Source organism: Lactuca sativa, chromosome 6 (assembly GCF_002870075.4).
Source record: "Lactuca sativa cultivar Salinas chromosome 6, Lsat_Salinas_v11, whole genome shotgun sequence".
Classification (NCBI taxonomy): Eukaryota; Viridiplantae; Streptophyta; class Magnoliopsida; order Asterales; family Asteraceae; genus Lactuca; species Lactuca sativa.
Genome location: NC_056628.2, coordinates 182,711,095 through 182,717,932, shown reverse-complemented (window position 1 = coordinate 182,717,932; position 6,838 = coordinate 182,711,095). Strand labels below are relative to the sequence as shown.

Sequence of the window (6,838 nt, the reverse complement as noted above, 5' to 3'; positions counted from 1 at the left end):
TATCAAGAAAGCCCCTGTCAAGAAAGGCCATGTCATAAATGAAGATGACACACATTTTTGCGTATCGTAAATTTAAATATTTAAAAAAATATATATTTATATATTTATTAATTTTTAAATTAAATTTGCATTTAATGTGTCATAATAGAAATAAAATACCATATACAAAAAAATACAATCCATTGAATAAACTTTAATGTCATAAAATTCTATTTCTTACAATATATAAATTTGCATTCATCTAATCTACTCTATGTTTCATACTAACAATTGAAATGAAGAATACAACACTTGCATTTTCAGCATATTATCTCTTTCGGCTTGAGCTTTCTTTTCCACTTCTAACTCGAGAGCTATTCGCTTTCATCAACCCTGTAAACACAACACAAAATCACTTGTCATTTTCATTCGCTTTCCAATTTCCGTTGTGTGTTTTCCTATTTCCTTAGTTTGTGTACAATGGAGTAAGCAAGTGTGTATTGAAGCACCTTCCATGTAATAGTACCCCCCTTGACCAATACTAGTATCAAAACATAAAGCACCTTTCTGCACAAAAAACAACAATAAGTCAACAAAGAGTCAACATTATTTAAAATACTATATGAACCTTCTCAAGTGATGCACATGGACCAAGAATCCCCTGAATTACAATTTACAATTTACAACAAAAACACGAACTGATTGAGTCAACTTTAACATATGACATATCAATGTGTTAAGGATTGAAGAGATTAAATCAAACCTTACTTTGATGACAAACCCAATTCAGTGTCACCCGATTGGAAAACACGCAAATATATCTCGTCTCATTTCACCTCCAAAATCAACAAATTCAAATATCCATGGTTTGGACCTAATAACATGGGAATACAAAAATACAAATAATATTTAATAACATTGTCCCAAATATAAAACAAAAAACAAGAATTAATATTTGTTGAAGCCTACTCACTTTGGGCCAAACGTAATGTGACAATTGAGTAAAAAAGATCATAATAGAGTGAGCCCACTTTTATATATTGTGTCAACTGACATTGATCAAATAGCCACTCATATATGATAACATATCAATATATGATAATATGATATGATATAATGCCGACTTACTTTTACCTTTTACCTTTTACCGATTACCATACTAAAAGTCATACACCCCACCCATGCAAACCTGTAAACACCCGAGTTCACCACCAACAGGTAACAAAATACCGTAAATACCCCTCGTGAGAACACGTAAGGGAAACACAGAGCTGTTAGTATCTTCATCACAATCGAGATCACAATCTCCCGCAGCATCCAAACTCCCTACAGCCGAGAGAACCCGTTTTCTCCTACCCTCTCGTCATATGTGAATTGCATTCTGATGTACAGAATAAGCTCATCAGATAACTTAATAATGATTTTATAAATAAATCCAATAAGATGAGAAATAAAGAACATGTTTGTGTGTCCTTATCTTATGTAGTGCATACTGATATTTATATCTCCTACACCATCAACAATGGATTGCTTTTCATCATCCTTTTTCATTGATTCCTTCTTCTGTACCTCTTTCACTTTGCGATATTCATCATAGTGCGCCTTTCTTTTCTACCTAAAGCTTCTTGCACTCTTCCCACCTTCATCATCTGAACCCTCATCATATCATCAGTTTAATTTTAATTTTTTTTTTTGAATAAAAGAAAAGCAAAAGGGTGAAGATGAAGGAAGTAGGAAGAACCTAGATCATGATCCATGACATCTGCTTCATCTTCATCATCTGAAGATGTCCATCCAGAATGGGAGTTACTGTTGCTACTAGAAGATGCCATCTCATTCAATGTTGAACGAATTGCATCAGCATTCAGTCTGATGTTGCTGTTATCATCTCCTTCAAGGAAACTATCAGAGCCCCCAATAGGAGATAAAGATCCTACAACAAGTCAACAACACTTGAATTAATTTAATAACAAATTAATAATTAATTTAAATTTAATGGAATGTGGGATATGTATAATACCATCAGTATCATGCATCATAGGATGATATGGAGCTTTGGGTTCTGTGATATTCTGTCTTACATGTTTATTTGCTTCAATTTCACCAAGGTTGGCTTCATCCCATCTAAAACCTCTCCTACGGCTTTTTAAACAACAATAAAAAAAATATTAATATTATTTTAGTATGGGTGTACTTATACGTCATAGAACAGGAAAAATAATTATATTTCTAAAACCAATATTTTCCAAACAAAAAACAAACAACTTCATTACAGGAAAAGATAACAACCAACAGAAAGGAATATATATATATATATATATATATATATATATATATATATATATATATATATATATATATATATATATATGTTTTTGTCAATTTTACCTCATGTCTATTGTACTTAAGCTTCTGAAGTGTAAGATTGAAAAACAGTTGTCTTAATTTTACAGGAAAAGATACCAACCAACACAAAGGCTCTTGCATCTTTTTCAGCATGTAATAAGGGCATGATTTAACCTAATATATGAATCTCATCTTTCACAACAGTTAATTCCCTTTCACAACAGGTAATTTAGGGAGGGGCCCATGGGCCTGGTAAGAAGACACAAGAACTTATTTATTTATGTGGACAGATGATGCACTAGATTTATCAGGTTTTATTTCATGTTTTAACATCCTCACCATAAGCTAATCAATTACTCAATATTGATGTCTATTTCTTTCTATAATAGCACACATCAGCCCATTGTATGAACTATTTAAACAATTGTAGCCTCTAAAACTCTTTCATTATCTGATCACACATTAGCAACTAATTCTAGCTTAAAACCAGGGGCACTAAGCCACATGGCCTTGACTTATTCACTTCTAGTAACAGCTAAGGAAACAAATAAAAACGTGCATAAACCAAATCAACTTTGAACTATTTTAACACTTACATCACCAGTAACATAGTTTCACATTTTCAATTGTGTATCACCTAAATGTTCTGGAAAGAAACACCCTGACCACTGCCATCCAGGCTCATCAAAACGAGTAGAAACCAATGATTCCCTGTTTTATGAAAGTGCTACCTATTATTATATAAGCATGTGAACGAACTGTGGTAAGAAAAAGTTACAAACACTGTACCTTGTTATGTCTGTCCAATGAATATGGGAGTGTTGTCCCACCTTCAAATGGTATATAAAGTCAGACCCTTTCTGCCTAAAACAAAAGTCCTTACTACATGCATTACTAATAAGATATCTAGGCTGAAAATTGATAGTCCTTGTTCTTCCACAAATAGCACTAGATGCAACAGATATTATAGATGAGGAATTGGTTGATGATCGGGGGACAAGGACTGTAGTTGAACCAGTTGGTTGGACAAGGAAGAATTGACTAGACCACATGTAGTTTGAGGTACTTGCCACATCAGATTCAGAGTGGGATCGACTAACTCTGACCATGATCTCACTCGAAGCAATATTAGGGTCAGAACAAATATGCAGATTTCACGAGCCCCAGAGAACGCATCCATCACCTTTTCTATTGTCACATATAATGGACCTACACAAAAACACACCAGCTTTTGTGAGTGTGTGTGTATGAGAGAGAGAGAGAGAGAGGAAGACGAGCAAAAAACCTTTAGAAATGTTAGCAGTGAAGTTAATGGATTTTGAAGAAGAAAACTTTGTTCCACTAAATTTAGCAATTTCAATGAACTTTTATGCACGTGAGAACTTGAGAACAGAAGGTCTAAACCCGCGTATATCAAACGTTAACGAAAGATCATGAGAAGAATCAATATGATAAAAAGAAGTTTCAACCTGCAAATATTAGAAAAGTATAACTCATGATGAAATAAATTATACGGACATAAAGAAAATGTGGAAGATAGAGATACCAACATCTGAAAGCAGCATGCTATGTGAAACTCCACCACTCTCAATCATGACAGATACTTCAACTGGTAAACAGTTTTTCACTATTAAAGGATTACTTAATGTAATCAGGTGAATACACCTCTTATTTGACTGATCCTGGTTCTCTATCTTGTCAGCAATATTAGCATCATGATAATATATAAATTTGATCCCTTGTTTACCCTCCCAGTCCCAGCAAAAGGCCAATACACATCATGCACAGACACACAACAACGAATAGGATGACATACAGGGTCCAGAATCTTGGGAGATACACCAAATGGGATATCAAATCTGAATTCAAATGGCATTTTTGTTGCATTTGTGAGTATGACCTAGCATTTTATGAATCTTTTTAGAGAAAAATAGTTAGAAACCCATTACAAGTGGAACTAAATTAACATGGGTAAACAGTAAAGTAAACTTACTGTTGAGTACAATCGGACTAACTTAGTGTATCATTGAACTGAAACATCAATTACTACGGGAACAACATAGCCAAATTGACACCTTTAGAAATATCCCTGGAATTATCAACTGAATTGGAAAAATCCACCTCAAAGAATAGAAGCAAATCTGCACTGTTATTCATTCCAAGGACATTAGTGTGAGCATAAATAAATAAAAAATGATTCTATATCTGTTTGTATGTGTGTGTTAAAGCAATTTAAAATCCAGTAAGAAAAAAATGATGTGTCGAACTATTCAAAAGGGAAAGTGGATCACAAATGCCATAAAATTCGTCGACATTTGAGAAAAATAAATGAAAAAAATATGGTTAGAAACTAGCAAGTGAAAATCGGAAGTTTTTGCGGGTTAAAACTAGGGTTAGGGTTACAAATTGAATTACCATGAATTAAAGCACGAACTATCCCGCCATGACGACCTCTATAATCTTTAAAAATATCTTTTGCTGTAGAAGGACTAGAAGAAATTGAAGCCATTTATGTATCAACTAGAAGAAAAGTAAGGATATATCAATAAATTAATTTCAATTTAAAGTGCAGAATATTGATCACACTCTCTGCGTTTTTGTGCAGGGATTGAGTAAGGCAATATTCCCTATTTTTGGCAGTTGATGAGATAAAAAAGCAAAACACACAAGCAGGAATTATCGAATTGTCGTAGGGATCGGGGAAAAAAACCACAACGAAATCGAAGACCTCTTTTTTAATTATATAAATATAAATATATACAAATACAAATACAAAGTTAAGAGGAAATGAAGGAGAATTAATGGAGACATAGTAGCGTATATGACCTGGTAGTACTACCGTCGGGGACCAGAACGTCAATCCATCAATCGGAGGAGAAGGAAAAGATTTCAGATCATGAAAAACACCGAAGAATGAGCAACTCATTTGCGAAGTGTGTGTTTATTCTTTGCAATTCAGTTGATTGAGCGCCATTTGTTTAAATTGGGGAGAATATGTGACGACTAGGGTTAATGGTGGTGGTGGAGAACGTGGTGAGGCCATTGTAGATGGTGGAGAAGGCGGTAGGTGATTTAGATGCAAAATGGTGATGATCAATACGTTTCTTTTTTTTAGAGAGAGAGAGAGAGAGAACTGCTTAAAGGATTATTAGGGCTTTTTGGTAGAGGATTTTAGAAGAAGAAGAAGGAGATGCATCGGCGGGCTGTTTAATTTTTTGGTATTTCATTTCCCCCTAAGAGAACGCGCCTTCCTAAAGAAAAAATATAAAGCGACATATTTAGACGACGCGCTTTTTTATGATAGGTGCCCTCCGTGTTTTTAATTTTTTTTTTGGACACTATTTCTAGGGCACGCACAAATGCGTGCCCTCTATCCTTTAAATTTTGCAAAACTGACATTATTTTTTACGGCACGCACAAATGCGCGTCTTCTATCAGCGAGCGTCATTGTTTGCGCGTCATTAAAGGGCTTTTTTCTATGAATTGTTGAAATGGATAAATCAAAAAGGTGAATCATACTTCGTTCCAAAATCGAGTTTTAGAGTCACATTTCAAGATTGAGCCTTGAGTGACATAATCTAAAGAAAGGTTTATAACACTTATCAAATGTAGAGTAAAATGTTTCTTACTCTTGTACATTTGAAATTGGTAAGTTGTGATGTTTCGGATAAGACAGAGACCAACTGAGATCAATTGTGTGAAGTGTTTGTTTTGATAAGAAACCGCACTAGCTCTTGAATATTTGTTTGTCAAGTAATGTTCCTTAACAAAGTGAATCTGGAACACTCGATTCCTGGAACGCAGTTAATTCAAGCATTTCTTGTGTTTTTCTCTAGGACATGATGAGTTGGAGGCCCAACTCGTCGAGTAGAGTCGAGATCCGCAGACAGTTTAAGTGACCTACTCGACGAGTCGGAAGACTGACTCGGCGAGTAGGTGTTGTTTGGGTAAAACCCTAAATTGAGGGTTTGCACCCTATTTAAACACCTTATCTCAGCCTCCATCGTACCTTATACTCCCAGAAGACATCATATCGAAACCCTAGCCGTATCTGTGTGTTCTAAGGCCACTTTGGTGCTTTTTGGTGGGTAGTGAACCTTGAGAAGAGGAAAGGGGCTTGTGAGACCAAGGGGAAACAAGAAGATCTAGAGTTTGGAGCTCATTTTTAGCTTATTGGAGGTATGAAGCTGAACCTTTATCTATAGATCTTGATGTTTGGGCCTTTTCCTTCATCTTTCTAAGCCCTAGAAAGGTTGTATTCAGGATTTAGTGTTGCAAGTAAGTGTATGCTTTAGATCCAGGTCTATTGGGGGGGGGGGGGTTTATGGCACAAAGGTGCCTATTTTGTTGCGATGAACACCCCATGCACCTTGGAGGCCATCTTTTATGGCTTTTTGGGCGAAAGACCCCTTGCATGTTTACCAATTTTGGAACTTTACGTGTAAAATGGACATTTGGAGGCCAGATCTATGATTTTGGTGGGTTAAGACCCATTTAAATCGCCTGTATAGTT

At 35.2% G+C, this 6,838-nt stretch overlaps 1 pseudogene; it reads right to left on the bottom strand.

The window, feature by feature from the left end:
* Positions 1–307: 307 nt before the first annotated feature.
* LOC111899331 (protein phosphatase inhibitor 2-like) lies at positions 308–6,354 on the bottom strand (annotated as a pseudogene).
* Positions 6,355–6,838: the final 484 nt, after the last annotated feature.